The sequence below is a fragment of the Abramis brama genome, assembly GCF_963993115.1.
Source record: "Abramis brama genome assembly, chromosome: 11".
In the NCBI taxonomy this organism is placed as follows: Eukaryota; Metazoa; Chordata; class Actinopteri; order Cypriniformes; family Leuciscidae; genus Abramis; species Abramis brama.
The window spans coordinates 9059414-9076706 of NC_139973.1; the positions used below are offsets into that span (position 1 = coordinate 9059414).

At 37.8% G+C, this 17293-nt stretch overlaps 1 protein-coding gene across 7 annotated transcripts in view; it reads left to right on the forward strand.

Moving 5' to 3' along the window:
- foxp1b (forkhead box P1b) overlaps window positions 1–17293 on the forward strand; it is a 196968-nt gene that overhangs the window by 36594 nt on the left and 143081 nt on the right. For 2 of the 7 annotated variants that reach the window (XM_084129443.1, XM_084129442.1), the window contains exon 4: window positions 10683–10749. The exons of 4 other annotated variants lie outside the window; for them this stretch is intronic. The gene's annotated coding sequence lies outside the window, so the exon portion shown is untranslated. Of the gene's footprint in view, window positions 1–1188; window positions 1299–10682; window positions 10750–17293 lie in introns of all 7 variants that reach the window. One more of the 7 variants, XM_084129447.1, reaches the window with a different exon arrangement.

Sequence of the window (17293 nt, forward strand, 5' to 3'; positions counted from 1 at the left end):
TCTTTAATCATAATAATATTTTACAATATTTCTGTTTTTACTGTATTTTTGAGAAAAGTCATGGGGATCATTTGAGACTTTCAAAAACATTAAAAGATTTTACTGACCTCAAACTTTTGAATGGTAATGTAATTCTATTTAATAAAATATAATAACATTTAATTAATATAATTTGTTTTGAATGGTACACTAGGAAGTAATGTACCAGAATAGTGAAAAGGGGCAACAGCATGCAGAATTACACCAGCAAGGCTCAAACTTACAAACCCGAAGTGTCAGAGCATGTGCGCTAACCACTAGGCTACGGCTCAACTAGATCTTCATGTAGCTGACGTGTTTGTGCCTGTCCCCTGGAGAGCAGGAACAGGAATCTGTCCATTAAAGCGGTCTCTGAGAACACTAGTGTACACTAGGCCAGAGGGGACAGGAGCAGTAAATCTGTGAAAGTGGATCTAGACCTGACAAACATGTGCAGAGCTGAGAAATCCAAACAAACAACAGGCCTGTTTATCTCCCGGTTGGGTTACAGAAACACACACACACACACACACACACACTACACTACAGCTTATGCTTCCTGAGTAGAGTTGTAGCATTTCTGTCATGTGGCTCTTTAGTTTCGTCTCTTGTAAACACAATTCACATCTTTGTTTTTGAGTCCATTATCTAGCAGACCCAATAGTCAGTCAATACAGTCTTACGGACTGCACCATTTTGCATTGATGTATGTATTTATGTGCTGTATGCAGAAAAGAGCGGCTCTTTTGTGAACATGGTGTAAACAGCCATGTCAATAAACCCATAGACCGTACCGTATCAAGCTACAGTAGCTATTAAAAAAAGGCTAATATCTGTGGCTGAATTTCTTTTCTCACTCTTTTTAAAAAATAATGTTAACGTGGCATTGTAAAAGAGACGGATGATCTATATGGCAGATTGATCAGCGGGTAGAGACCCCATTATCTCTTTCCGTGTTAATTACAGTGTGCTCAGCTTGCGTGTCAAAAGACGGATAACTGACGAAGGTAAAAGACCTTATTTATGCTTTCGTACTCAGCTGGCGGCAGCTTTCCTCTCTTTTTCTTTTTTTTCGCCTCCTCAGCGCTGTATATTTATCGTCCAGTAATATTACACTGTCAAAAACTATCATCTCTGCGGAGATATTATTCTCTATCGTCACCTTCACAGGAATCCATTTGGACCAGCTCGATCTCAAGTTACCGACTCTTCCTCTGCATGCGGAGTGGCTGAGCAAATTTGCACAGAGATTTTTGGTCGCCCCCCGGGACGGCAGAAAGGTAATTCGGGTTGCGTAAATCAATATGTGGGCAGCCCAGTCATACCACAACGAAGAGACATGGCACCGATCTTGGAATGCCCTGACGTTTTTGTGGCTTTTAGTGGGGTCACATTTTGCTAACGGAAAAACAAAAGCAGAAAGATGCAGGGGGAAGTTTCAGTCACAGACACCCAGATGCAGTCGACGCTCACCTGAATAGTTTTAAACTCAACTAAACCTGCATTTTCAACTTTAAATAAATCATTGTTTTTTGTTTTGTTTTTGTCAGACAAAACTATAAATGGTTTTAAGGGATAGTTCACCAAAAAATAGTTCCAAACCTGTGTGAGTTTCTTTCTTCCTCTTAACACAAAAGAAGATACTTTGAAGAATATGAGTAGGCAAACAGTTGATGGGCCCCATTGACTTCCGTAGAATTTTTTTCTTTTCATATCATTCAGTCAATGGGGCCCATCAACTCATTGGTTACCCATATTCTTCAAAGTATCATCTTTTGAATTCAGCAGAAGAAAGAAACTCATACAGGTTTGGAATAACATGAGGGTGAGTAAATTGACAACATTTTCATTTTTGGGTGAACTTTCCCTTTAACATTTGCGTTATGTAATTTTACCATAAAATACTGTCAAATTGATGTTTTTTGCTAGTAAAAACTTTCTTACCATATCATTTACCATGAAAAAAACTAACAGGACATTCCAAGAGGTGTGTGACATCACATATGATTATATTTTTTAATTAAATAGTTTTGTTTCTTCTCCTTTTTCTTATAGGTGATGTACATTAGCTTGCTTTGTTACATTTTATGCGTTTTTTTTTTTTTTTTTAGTGTTGTGTGTTACCTTGATGATGGGTTTAATATGTTCTAACTATAGCTTGCATTCAACAAGGTAGTTTTTAACTAGTACGTTAGATGTCAACAAACACAAAACAAGATGTGTGAGAGTTTATGAAGACGGACTGAAAACAGTCACGTTTGGTAGACCTTACACCAAGATCACGCAGCATATTTATTGTTTGCGCTGTGCCGACGGGCCCTTTCTTCTGAAACACGCAGCAGTGAAACCCCCATGAAGGGACTTTTCAACCCTGTGTTACAGATCTCTTCCTTTTTTTTCTTCTTTCTTATCACAGAGCGTGTGGTGTGAGAGGTAACATCAAAACAGTCTTTCCTGTGGTTTTGTGTAAGGGTGTCTGTCAGACCTGCAATCCTCAGGCCTTTGTTTGCACCTCTCACCAGAAAAAACACACTGTTATACACACTTCAATACACACACATTGTCTCGCTCTCCCTTTCAAAACCATTTATGCTTTTCATCACTTCCTGTCTGTTGACCACACCGAAACAGTTTTCTGAAAGGCTGTCTGGAGTCAAGCTTGATAGCTAGAATTGGGTAAACAACAACAATGAAAAGTTGATTCGCTTGGTTTATTTGCACAGAACAGAGTGTCCTGGCCAGGACTGTTTGAATTCAGCATAGTGCAAGGTGAATGTCATTGTTTTACCATTCCTGCGATGATAGCATTATCGTCTATTACTGCACCACATCGGTATGGTAGATATTTTGGTATTGTGTATGCAATACAAAGGAATTTATTTGGTTTTATGTCTGTTGAAATATTTGTGTCTCTGTTATGTGTGGATGTTATCATGTTATCAGGCGCCAGATGTTACGGTGAGATGTCAGAGCATCACCTGGTGGACCAGCACAGAACATAGGCCCTCGTTCAAATGGCAAACCCTCACATACTGTATAACTATGAGAAATCATATGGACATTTGTTTCTGCCTCAGAGTAAAAAAAAAAAGTGACTTTATTTCAAGTAATTGTGACTATGTATCTCTGTGACAATTAAATCTCACAATGTGATGTTTTAAAAAAATTTTTTTTAGATATATTAGGTAAACTATGTAACTTTTTTTGTTTAAAATTAACATTTTAAATAAGTCAATACATCATCAGTTCTTGTTCCAAACCATGTTTTTGTCTCACCCTGATTCATTATGGTAAGCCAGCCTGTTATAAGTGTTTATATTATAGACCTAGTGAGATGGTTATCACGGGAAATTGCATACATATATCGCCCATGTCTTGTCATATCCGTAAATGGAGAAAAGTTGACGCATGTGGGAGTGGCATAGGTTAGTTGCCACAGTGAGTGAGAAAGATTGACATGGAGCAGCTAAATCTTGAATCTCCGGGGAATTGGTGTAAAAAAAAAAAAAAAAAAAGCAGAATAGATGCGAGTCAGCTGGCAAAAAGAGAACGCTATCTCGTCGCATTCGTAATAAAGAGCTTGTAATAAAACGAGAGTCAACATCGGCTTGGCTTTTTGGCGATGCAGAGAACTGAGGGATATTTCTGAACAGGATAGTAGGTATTTTATTGAACTGATAAATCACGTGTAGCTCTCTATCATATTTGATTTTAAAGCATTATTGTTAAGGGTGATTTCATTATGATTGTTTTAGCACTGTGCTGGAATTTATTTTCAAGTAATTACTGTGTCTAACTCTTTCCCCTCCATTTACGAAATTTCAATGTTAAATGGTAGGGGGCGCAATTACGCGTCTTCTGAAAGAGTAAAGAATCTCTGGATCAAAACACAGGCAAAAAAAAAAGAGCAGCAGAAACAAGCGTTTTTTTTTTTTTTTTTTTTTTTTTTTTTTTTCAAGCAGAGGCTCTGTTATTTCTTTTGAGAAATGACATGTTCAGTATTAAGATACTCAAAAAAAAACAAATGATTCTGGGGGCCATTTAAATTGTGAAAATTATACAAAATTAGGGCGGTGGCTGGCAACTTTTTTTCAAATTCACTGGTGGGGAAAGAGTTGATGGGTATAGCTACAGTAACGTCTTCAGCTAGTCAGCTTGAGATCCTTTCCATCTAAATTGGTTATATTTCTTAAGCCTAGTAGTGAATGTTTTATGAGCAGTAGGTTAACCATATTCATCCGCACAGACACACCGAAGCACAACCAAAACGATTTTATTCTGCAAAATGCTTGGGGGGCCAAAAGTTACATAGTGTACCTTTTTAAATGTTATCTTACAATTACCTTTTTATTTTTTAACTGAGGCCGGAATGGTTTCTGTAAACTTACATAAACCTGATTTGTGTAATTTCCATGTCACTGTAGCGACACCAAATATAACTGCGAAAAATGATTGTTTCCAAACAAATTGGCGGAACACCCCTTATCTTCTATTGGTCAGTCTGGCAAGTGGTCCCGCTCCCAGACTCAAGCTATTGGTTGAACCAGAAGTTATGTTTTCACTCAATATTCTGAAAATACTGTACAGCTGTTTAAAATCTTTGAAAAAATCCATCAACAGAAGGTGTACTTAACATATAAATAATGAAATAAAAATATTATCGATATTGTAGTATTGTATATAGATATATTTACATTATATTTTATTTCATATTATTGTCTATTCATGATTTAACAAAATAATTACACAGCAATCTTAACAGTTTAAAAAATGTCGCAAAAATCTTTTCTCAAAATATCTTCTTTTATGTTCCACAGTTTTGTACGTTTTGCAAATGGAACAAAGTTTGGGAAAATGCAAAGCTTAGTCAGACTGAAATGTCTGTCCACATTTACTGATATAGTGGTAGAGTTCAAGCTTAGACTGAGAGTATCCGCCAGAATAAGATTGGGGGAGGCCTGATGGGGTCAAGAAGGGTCGTAATCTTAACAGGTGCCACCTCACTTCACCATCGACACGGCTCCCACAAACCACCGTCCCAGTGTATTCAAATGCAGCATGTATTAAAAACACTCACGCTCACCTCTTATCAGATTACCATGCCTTACGATTGGCCTTCCATTGGCCTCTTTATTTAATAGAAGGTTCCTTTCTTCTTTGAGATGCCATAGAGTGTTATATCACTGCGCTTGAGCACTGTTATCTATGTTGAGGCCTGTTCTTGTAATGGGCTTTATTGATCTAAACAACATCAAGCTGGCCGTGATGTTATTAAGGTGAAGATAACTTCACTGTAACTTCCACTCAAACAATGTATTAGTGTTTTATTGGGTTTAAATAACTTTGGCTTTTAGACGCTAATGCAGCCGGTTAGTCACCCCGCTCTTTTATGGCTGCAGGATCTTAATAAAGCTTTCCTCTTTACATCCTGCTGTGTGTGAGTGTGTTTGTGTGTGTGAGAGAGGACAGGAGATGCCAAGTGCTTGCTGGGAAGTTTCTGCGCCTTCAGTAAACAGCAGGAACTCTAAATAATCTGAGTAATTATATGTTGGCGTTATCCGCATTAAGCACCCCGTTATCAAACCTTATATCGCGCCGACCCGGACCTTTAAACTCGATTCACATTGCTGCTGTTTTTTTTCTTCCTTTGTCAAATTAAAATATGTGGTTAGAATTATTTGTGGTTTTAGAGTCATTTATTAACTGCGTTTCGCAGTGAACTTTTTAAATGGATGTTCGGATGTGTTTTTTTTTTTTTTTTGGTCTTCCAAGGGCACACTGAATCCAATATTTATGAAATAACGATCCCATTCATCTACAGGCATATTTTCTGTATGAAATTTAATTTGCAGCTATTTAAAGCCATGCTTTTGGTAATGAATTATTTTGTCATCCTGCTTCTGATGAGATTCATCTTTAATAACTGTAACAATTATTTTATTAAAAAAGCCATGCATTATGGCTATCTCAGCAAGGTCTACAGTGAACGAGGATTCTCATTAGGAGGGTATTATTACCCCTGCTGGGCTTTCATTCACACTACCCAACTTAAATTACATTATGTGTCAACAATGTTTGCATTAAATTTAAGCAGTCATATTTACCAATTTTTCCCTCTCTCTCGCTCCCTACTACTGACACATTTAGATGTATTAAAAAGATAAAACACAGTTCTTGATCTGATAGGATGGCTTATTGAACGTTTACCTCAGTGCTGACTTTTAATAACACAATAATATTGAATTTGTATGCTAGTTGTTTTATATTAAAATGTTTTTGAAGGCTGTAGCCAGACATATTGTGGTCTTGAAGTTGCAAACTTCTCAGACACACAGAGAAAAGATGGAGGCATGCAAAGCAAAGCTTCTTTTGACATTGCAACCACATAGCAATGCAATAACAACTGCTCAGAACATCTTAGCAGCCATTTAAAGAGCGAGTTCATTTAATAACACTCATGGTGTTCCAAACTTGCATGACTTTCTTTCTTCTGCAGAAGCTGTTTTCAAAACAACATGGGACCCATCTGACTTTTATTATTTGGACAAAAACACATTTCACAATATATTATTTAGTGATTCAGTGAAGAAAGAATGCATGTTTGGAATGACACAATAAAACAAATTGGTGTAGGAATTAATTTGAAACTAGTTCACTTCGAAATTAAATGTGAAATTTTGAGGCAAAAAGACTAGTATTTTCTTGTAAAACATACTGTAATGCTTTGTTTTATTTACGACTTTGAAAAATCTTTTTTTACAGAGTAAATGATGATAGAATTTTCTTTTTGGGGTGAACTTTCCCTTTAACAGTGGACTGACAATCAGTCAAACACATTTTTTTGTGTATTGTGGGAAGATTTGCATGGGTAATTGCATTCATTTTATTCAGAAAATTATAAATAAAATTCTATTTTGGAGAATATAGTTTTGTCTAGCAGGTGTATTTGGTAACAAATTGTGGTCTGGTAAGCACATCAGACCTATGCGATGTCACGTTCTTTTTGGTGAAAACATCTGATGTTGTGCTAAAACGGGGATTTTTGGTGGAAACTGATCTATAGGTGCATGACAAAAATCACAGCTGTGCACAAAAAAAAGGCCAGACTATTTGCATATTAAAAGCACGACCAGCATTACTGTATGACAAATGTTGCAATTTTTGTTCTCTAGTCTCTCAAGGAAGTCGGAACGTTCCAATCGGAAACAAATAATGTGTAATACCTATTTTAATGCTTCCCCATTTTTTTTTTTACCTGATGCCTATAAAAAAATCTGCCCATCTGCAAACATGGAAACCAAACATTGTAGGCTTTGTTCCGCATTTTACCACGGCGCACTGTACACAAACAAAATGTTTATGGCTCACTAAGCTGAACCTATTCTGGCCCGAGACAGAAGCGAAATTACTGAATGTGAGGTAATCGGTTATTTCAGTTTGACCACTTCCTTAAACTCCTGCTATTACATAGTTATATGTAGGGAGATGTTTCCAAAGAAAACCTCTGACTCTCCTGTAGGTCTAATGGCTTGGTTGATTGTGGAAATCAAATATTTAGCTGGACTTAAAAAGTAAAGTGGAGACTATGATTATCTATACCTGGAAATTGCAGTTTTGGGGAGAGGGCACAGTCTTTAGAGTCAGCCATTCTTCTATGCCTTTTTTGTCCTTTTGCAACATCTAGACTATGACCTGGGAATTTTGCTTCTGTTAATATAATGATACATTGTATATATCACAGTGATAATTTAATGTTATGCAGGAGACAAAAAATAAATAAATCACCATTGTAAGCTGTTTTTTAAGCATGAATAAATATCGAGATTATATATTAAATAGCAGCAAAAGGCTTTTAGCTATATTGCCTGGTACCCAATAAGCAAAAAAAAAAACTTTCTTTGTCAGTTTTTTTACATCATTGGAAATTTGTCTTGTTTTAAGCAGAAGCCATGAAAGAATTAAAAAACCCATCATGCGTGATGTTAACACAATGGTTGTAAACCTATATCGACACTCAAACACAGTTTGATCCTGTCCATCCTTTCAACTGTCACATGGTCTTCGTTATCGTCACTCCACGAGTTACGGTAATCTGCTAAATGTAGCCGCCTCTCCCAGCATATTACTTGGATGTTTAACCCTTTTCTCCCTTCTTCAAGGACAAACGGTGTACGTGACGGGAGATCTCTGTGCGAAAATCCCCGAGCTCTCTTGAAGCAGCAGATCCCTTTTTCAACGCCAGCTGTTCTTCCAGATAAACTCTGCGGCGTGCTCGCAGATTCTCTTAATATGATTCCGCAGGGTCGGGCTCAGGAGAATAGACGCGAAACAAGCGTGCCAGGAGAAAGAGAGCGTTGAATTTTTCATCAGCAGGCCCTCGTAGTGCTGCAGCACTTTTTTAGTAGGCGGCCGGCTCATTCATGAGCAGATGTTCAGCGCAGGTCCAAGCTGCAGTTAGCATGAACTCTGCTGCCCTCTCAGCCGTTGGCTGCAAGGACGTTGGCAGCAACCCCGGCATCTGAGAATTCATTCCCGGCAAAAAGTGTTGAGCGCCGCTTCGGCCAGACCCCTTTTTTTAGCCGCGTTGCCCAGCCCAGGAGCCGGCCAGAAATGGAGGAGGGCTTTTCTTTTGACAGGCCATCAGTCTTCGCTCTGACACTGATGAAAGACTCGCCCGGGTCAACTCAAGGGACCGGCCCCAAAAATTCCTGAAGACAATTTTGCTCAAGTTTATCATTAATTTTTTTATGACGTCCTCTGTATGAAAATAAGCCACCTGGCACCAAAACCTAAACAGCCCCTTTTTGAAAACAAAAGCAGCCTTTTTTCCGTCATTTGCGTGAAGGTACCCTTGAAACGGGGAATTGGTATATCAGATTAATGCAGGTGGTTTAGGGGAACGCGTTGGTCAGGCTGGTCGCTACACTAAAGCCCAGCTGCTGCTGTGGTTAGCCAGGTGGTTCGGTTAGTGTGGTGACCTCAATAGAACCCAAGAGACTTGAATAACAACCAATACAGATGAAGCATTATCGTGTTTCATTTACATAACACTGTTATGTTGCCATACGTCCATGTAGCCTTTTCCCGTCTAAAACGGCTCGAACGCCAAACCTGCATATGTTCCGCATGGAAAGTGTGAAATGTTTTTCTTCTTCTCCGTTGCGACGCATGTAAAGCTGTAATTGAAGGATGATGAGGTTTTTAGTCGTCTCTTTTTTTTTCTCCCCCTTCAAGCACTTGTTTCTTCAGCACGTCTCCTACTTCACACTATCTAATTGGCCATTTTCAGGTTGGGTTTATGAGAGCAAAACTAATTAGTGTTTCTAAATTCAGAGAGCAAGAAAAAGGGAGGAAAAAAAGGAAAACACGGTTGAATGGATTGTTCTGGTTTCCTCTCTGGTGTCAGGCTCATAACAATGAAATAAAGAGTCTAATCACTTTTAAACTGCTGTTTTTTTTTTTTTTTTAACCAACACTGAATGTCACTTTCTCTCCTGGCATTTTGTTTGGCACGATCACAAGCCTGGGAATAAAGCGAGTGCTTGCCCTCTTTACAAACTTTTTCCTTTGTAATTCGTGGGAAGGCAGTGCAGGGGAAAAAAACAATGCTCATGTTTTTAGGTGGGGTCGTTTCTTCTTTTGATTCGGAACGTCCTGGTGAAAGACGGGGGAGGGTGGAGAGTTTACAGTAGCGTTGACTTTTGCCCGTTACCTTTATTCAGAGAGCTCCAGCTGCAGCTCGCCCTCAGGAAGGCCACAACGGGCACGCACACACGCCGGCCCTGTTTGAGTTGGCACTCGCAACTTTTGCTGCCTCTGCAAGACAGACACCAGGGGCGTCCGCGCTGGCCAGGCGGGCCGCCGTTCTTCTAATCAGGATGTGCCTTTTCCACCTCTCTCAGGAAACACATTTCTGCCTCTCCCTCCCCTCGGCGCTAAAAAAGCGAGGGACGGACTTGAGGGAGAAAGTCGGTGAAGATGAGTGACAGGATTGGAGTCCGAAGGGGATTGGACTAATCTGAGTTTAGTAGCACTCCCTCAACACCTCACCCTCCCAGTCTCCACTGGGCCTTCATTTATATTGAATAAAAAAAAGTTTATAGGTCAGTTTAACAAAGTGCCGTAAAACTCGCACTATTTTTATTTTTCTACCTTGCTGCCGGAGGGATTTGCGTTTTGAGGGCCAGTAATTAAGAAGCTGTGAATCCAGGGTTAGGGAGGAAGAGTGTTTAAATGCAATTAGAGCACCCGCTCGAATCAATTTGAACCCAATTACAGTTTTCGTAAATGTGCTATTATTTGTTTAATCAAGGGAATTTTGCCCTCTTAAGATGCTAAAAATGTATCGCGATATTATTTAAACACGGAGCGAAAATAAACTCGACGGAAGCGGTTAATGAACAATTTCAAAGTGACCTCTCTCCGTGTGCCCTCCCTCGTTACCTTGTTCTTCTCCGAAAAGAAAACTCCATTTGATTTGTCTGGAGATAAAGCTATCACAATATCGCTGGATAATTAGCACAAAATCCACATCAGTTTTTTTTTTTTTTTTTTGGGAACTGGATGTGGAGCACCAGTCTCTGATGATTCAAAGTTTCAGTAGATTTCCTCATTTCTCACTGATGTTTTTCCTGTATGTCCTTCTCTCGTCTTTGTCTGCTCAGTCTTTCTACCTGCTGTCTGTTCTGCAGGCAGGAGCGTGCAGTGGTCCAGCCCTGTGGATGCTGAACGGTACGTCTTACGGTTTTAACTGCGTGAAAACGCATTTGGACACTCTAGCCACACTTCTGAATTGATTTCATTGCAATAGATAACTAAATATTAAACCAAGTGGCATTTGGTAGCAAAAGATGCGCTACTCAAAACTGCACTTTATATGAGATATTCTTGTAATTACTTTAAACCAATTGATCCCAAAGTCATTTTAGTGAACGTATAAAGTCAGTTCCCCTCGAGTCCCCCCCACACCCCTTCAATTACTATATGAACAGCAATTCTGCTTTATGTAATTTAAACAATCCAACAATTTTTTTATGAAATGTTATAATTTATTTATTGAATTAAAATAAATACCTCTTGTTTTAATATTTAATTCCTACATAATGCAGTTTATTTAAAAGAAATGCCACTTGCCAAATGCCAATATTTAATTCCCATCAAATGCTTTTATGTATTTCTTTAGAATAAATACCACTTGATTTAATATTTAATTATTTATTATTATTATTTAATATTTTATTTATTTATTTATTTCAAAATTTGCTTTTTATATTTAATTCCTGTCTAATGCATTTATGCGTGTATTTCTTTAAAATAAATGCCCCTTTTATTTATTCTTTTATTTATTCAAGTGTTTGGTAATGCATATATATATATATATATATATATATATATATATATATATATATATATATATATATATATATATATATATATATATATATATATATATATATATATATATATATATATATATATATATATATTTCTTTATATACCAATTGTATAAATAAATTCATATTTATTTAAATGCCACTTGGTTTAATATTTAATTCTTACCTAATGCAATGACATTCATATGTTTGTAAGTGTCACTTAGTTGTCTAGGTAAAACACATCTGTTGGAAAGTGCTCACAGTTTAGATGTATTTCGGCATGCTGTCAGCATGTACGCAAGGTCAGTTCTAGTTGAATAGTCTGAATTCTAGTCTGAATTCGAAGACTGTACACAGTTTAACGTAGTATACCACCACAGTTGTTTTTGATCCATGTCTCTCACGGCCTTCACTTCCTGTGTGATGTGTAAACAAAACAAACAAACCATGACACTGCCCACATCACAGTGCCAGTCTATGTTCAAACGCTGTTGTTTACAGTAAATGTTCATATGTTAATGACCTTCAGTCACAAAAGCATCCGTTTGTGGCGCATGACATGCCGTATTAGTGCTTATTAGCATATTGTCTTTGAAACAAGTGCTCAGCAAACATTAACCCACATATGCATCCAAATGTTTCAATTCTGTCATCAATGTTTGATGCGAAATACATGTTTTAGTCAGTCTTTTGTGATGCACTGTGAGTTTAATGGAGCTTCTGCAAAGTCAATTCCTACTAGCTTGGCTAGACAACGTTCTAGAAAAGTGCTTCTAACAGTTTTACCCACTAGTAAAACTGTGTACGTTACTGATTGATAGTAAATGGAAAACATGAATGTAAATTGTGTCATTTGATAATGTAAATGGAGAGCCGAGCTATTTTCCCCCACCCCCATAAAGAAATCAGCCCTATTTACATAGTCAGTTGTGCTTATGAGACTTATGGAAATCAATCTCTTGTCTTTTTCCAACTACACAATTTCACGTTAGTTCAGAGATCACCGATTTGAAAGTCAATATGGTGACATTGGCTCGGCTCCATGTTGGTAACATGAATTAAACATAACAAACAAAACAACATGTTCTTCCAAAAAACTTTTAGATGAGTTGTAATGCATTAATCCCTCACATTGCATGCGAATGAACTCAAAATGTATGATTATTTCCTCTTGAATATTGATTTTTTTTTTATTTATTTTTTTATGGCGTTTAACGGAAATTTAGCTCTTATGAAAGTCCAAACTTTTGGCTATCTGTGTTAAAAAGCACTCCAAATATGTTTAAGTGCAGGTTATTATTATTTAGTTATTCAGATTTATGACCATAACAGAAAGCGAAAGCAGGTGGATTCGAGCTTGTCCATTAAAGTGTACTTTGCAGGGTCCAGTTTTAAAGTGGCCAGCAAGGCAGCTGTGACGAGAGTAATTGAAGAGGGTCTTCGTTTAAACGTCTTGCACATGGTTTTCCACTTTCTTTAAAAGCACTTTTAGGACTCATAATTGTTGCAGATGGGTTATGACTAATGAGGGAACTACATTTATGACTCAACATGAGGACATGAAAGCTGTTCTTGCTGTTGAATTTAACCTTTTTAATATTGACTAATTATTTAGGTTAGGAAAGATCTTAAGGCACAACGCGGTACTTTAATACATTCCATTAGTTACATTAGTCGACACCTTTCAGAGCTTTTCTACCTCGTTTTTGTAATATCTTTGAGATGCATTTGACTGTAGCCTCACATGCTTGTGCAGAATATAACATTTAATAATTGAACTGTACAGGTCGGTTGACTGTTTAATAAGACCTTTGAGCAGTGATCACACCTTGGCTGAATGTGGCCCAAATCTTTTTTATTTTTCTTAACTAGTGACATGTGAACAGAAATTATTGAACGAGTTTCTGCTTTTTTGAAGGCGTGAAAAGTCTGTTCAGAATTGTGCCATTTGCAATGTCTGTTCCCTGACTAGTGTTTGATATAAACAGCGTTTTACTTTTCTTTTCTTTTTTTGCAATTTTGAGGCTTTAATCCATGTCTGTTAGCTTTGAGGTCATCTATATGCAACTATCTGTATGCTTTTAAAAAAGTTTATTGGCTATTTTAAAAAAGGACCCCTTCGTTATGTTCCGCCCCAACTTCCTGTGTAAATAGGAAATACCTCAGCACAGGAAAGAAGACTGTGCTTGTCAAGCCATTTCTTTAAAAGATCATGCAAACAACCATACAAAAAAGAAACTGAGCAGAAAATTGGACTTGCACACTGTGGTTTGTGCTGCGAACTTTGGTTTCACATATACATATAGGCTACTCTTCTTTTTTTCCGTTTTTGTCATTTACGCTATACCGTTCAAAAGTTTGGGGTCGGTAAGTTTTTTTATTTTTGAAAGACTCTTGTGCTTTCCAAGGCTGCAATTATTTGATAAAAATACAGTAATATTGTGAAATATTATCACAATTTAAAATAACTGTTTTCTATTTTAATATCATTTAAAGTGTAATTTATTCCTGTGATGGCAAAGCTGATTTTTCAGCATCAATCCTCCAGTCTTCAGCGTCACATGTTGATTTGGCTGCTCAAGCATTTCTTCTTATTATGAATGTTGCTTTACATTTTTGTTGAAACCATGATGCATTATTTTTATAGAAATAAAAATGTAAATAGAATAGAAACTCTTAAAGAATTTTATTTGAAATCTTTTTTGTAACATGATAAATCTCTTTACTCGCACTTTTAAATAAATACAATTATTCTTAATGTGTCCTTGCTGTTGCTTTTAAAAAAATAAAATTAAATTAAATTACTGACACCACACTTTTAAAAGGTTATATCTATATGTATATGTGTGTTTAAGCAAACTTATTAAGTCATTAGCAAAACTGTTCACTTTATTCACTTCAGGTGAAATAACTTTTTTATATTTTTTGGTAAATTTTTTCAACATCTTGCATTTAATTAGAACTAACTAATTTAATTTAGTTACTGTCACGTTGTCTCGTTTTTAGTAGTTTTGAGATTGCAGTCTTTTTTTTTTCTACGCGCACACATTGGCAATGTCATTTTGTCCAGAATGGTGACATAAGGGTCAATCCCATCTGTCCTCCCCCTCTCTCCCTCTGCTCGGTGGTGTTATACGCCCCTGCTTCACGCAGCTCTGCCAAAGCGACTCACCCCAGCCTGTTTGTGCCCTGTCTCTGTTTGTAAATACACAGACGGAGGACGCGGGTGCTGCTCGGGGTCATGACTGCCTCGCGGACGCTCGAAACCCAATGTGACAAGCAACAGATGAGTCACAGCACCCGGAATCTAAAGAAGCAGATAGTTTCTCTCTCTGTCTCGCGCTCTCTCTCCCCTTGGGTCACGTAAAGATTAGTGACACCTTCGCTGGCATCATATAGGCCTCTGCCAAATCCTGCCATATAATCCTGCCTCAGTGCCATTTCCCTCCCCCTTCCGTTTTCTGTGTATCTTTCTTTCTTTTCTCACCCAGTCATATTCAGAGCTTTGTTCTCGTTTAAAGATATGGCTGGTTTTCTCCATGCCAATTAAACATGAGGCATATTGGATAATTTTATATAAATGTCTGATTGCTTCAGTGTGTTGTTTTTTTTTTTTTTTTACGTCAAAATATATGCATGTATGTGTGTGTTAATATATATATATATATATATATAAAGAATGGATATATCTATATATGTATGTTTGTTTAAGCACACTAATTAAATCATTAGTAAAAAAAGGTTATATATATATATATATACAGTGAGGAAAATAAGTATTTGAACACCCTGCTATTTTGCAAGTTCTCCCACTTAGAAATCATGGAGGGGTCTGAAATTGTCATCGTAGGTGCATGTCCACTGTGAGAGACATAATCTAAAAAAAAAAATCCAGAAATCACAATGTATGATTTTTTAACTATTTATTTGTATGATACAGCTGCAAATAAGTATTTGAACACCTGAGAAAATCAATGTTAATATTTGGTACAGTAGCCTTTGTTTGCAATTACAGAGGTCAAACGTTTCCTTTAGTTTTTCACCAGGTTTGCACACACTGCAGGAGGGATTTTGGCCCACTCCTCCACACAGATCTTCTCTAGATCAGTCACGGAGTTTGAGCTCCCTCCAAAGATTCTCTATTGGGTTTAGGTCTGGAGACTGGCTAGGCCACGCCAGAACCTTGATATGCTTCTTACAGAGCCACTCCTTGGTTATCCTGGCTGTGTGCTTCGGGTCATTGTCATGTTGGAAGACCCAGCCTCGACCCATCTTCAATGCTCTAACTGAGGGAAGGAGGTTGTTCCCCAAAATCTCGCAATACATGGCCCCGGTCATCCTCTCCTTAATACAGTGCAGTCGCCCTGTCCCATGTGCAGAAAAACACCCCCAAAGCATGATGCTACCACCCCCATGCTTCACAGTAGGGATGGTGTTCTTGGGATGGTACTCATCATTCTTCTTCCTCCAAACACGTTTAGTGGAATTATGACCAAAAAGTTCTATTTTGGTCTCATCTGACCACATGACTTTCTCCCATGACTCCTCTGGATCATCCAAATGGTCATTGGCAAACTTAAGACGGGTCTTGACATGTGCTGGTTTAAGCAGGGGAACCTTCCGTGCCATGCATGATTTCAAACCATGACGTCTTAGTGTATTACCAACAGTAACCTTGGAAACGGTGGTCCCAGCTCTTTTCAGGTCATTGACCAGCTCCTCCTGTGTAGTTCTGGGTTTATTTCTCACCTTTCTTAGGATCATTGAGACCCCACGAGGTGAGATCTTGCATGGAGCCCCAGTCCGAGGGAGATTGACAGTCATGTTTAGCTTCTTCCATTTTCTAATGATTGCTCCAACAGTGGACCTTTTTTCACCAAGCTGCTTGGCAATTTCCCCGTAGCCCTTTCCATCCTTGTGGAGGTGTACAATTTTGTCTCTAGTGTCTTTGGGACAGCTCTTTGGTCTTGGCCATGTTAGTAGTTGGATTCTTACTGATTGTATGGGGTGGACAGGTGTCTTTATGCAGCTAACGACCTCAAACAGGTGCATCTAATTTAGGATAATAAATGGAGTGGAGGTGGACATTTTAAAGGCAGACTAACAGGTCTTTGAGGGTCAGAATTCTAGCTGATAGACAGGTGTTCAAATACTTATTTGCAGCTGTATCATACAAATAAATAGTTAAAAAATCATACATTGCGATTTCTGGATTTTTTATTTTTTTTTAGATTATGTCTCTCACAGTGGACATGCACCTACGATGACAATTTCAGACCCCTCCATGATTTCCAAGTGGGAGAACTTGCAAAATAGCAGGGTGTTCAAATACTTATTTTCCTCACTATATATATCCAAATTATTAAAATAAAAAGAAACTTAACAATACACTCTATTAATATATCAAATTTTAAGGACCATATCTTTTCCCAAAAAAATATGTTCATCATCTTCACACACTTATTCTGACATTTTTTGCAAGATATTCAGTCATATTTTTTCTTTAGAGACAGATAGACAGCACCGAGTCAGTATCTCCCTCTCAAACTCAAAAGATCAAAGCATCTCTCATCTTGTCCTTCTCAAAATCTGAAAATCCAGCTCGCCTTTTTTTTTTTTGCCAGCCGCACAAAGTAACAAACGCTAGCCGGCACGCTTGGGCCCAGGATTACGATCCTTCCGGAATAATCTGTCCATCTTTTTAAGCAAATAGCTTGGCCTTCCATAACCAAGGAGAACAACGGACGTGCATCGTTCTTGTTGACCTGATGAGGGTGTTTAAATGCTAAGCTGGATGGGATGATGGGCCCTGAATCTATTTGCCAACTTCAACTGCTAATTTGACCTTGCAGTGTTGACCCACATCGGAGTTTTTTCAGACGCTCTTGTAAGCAACCTGT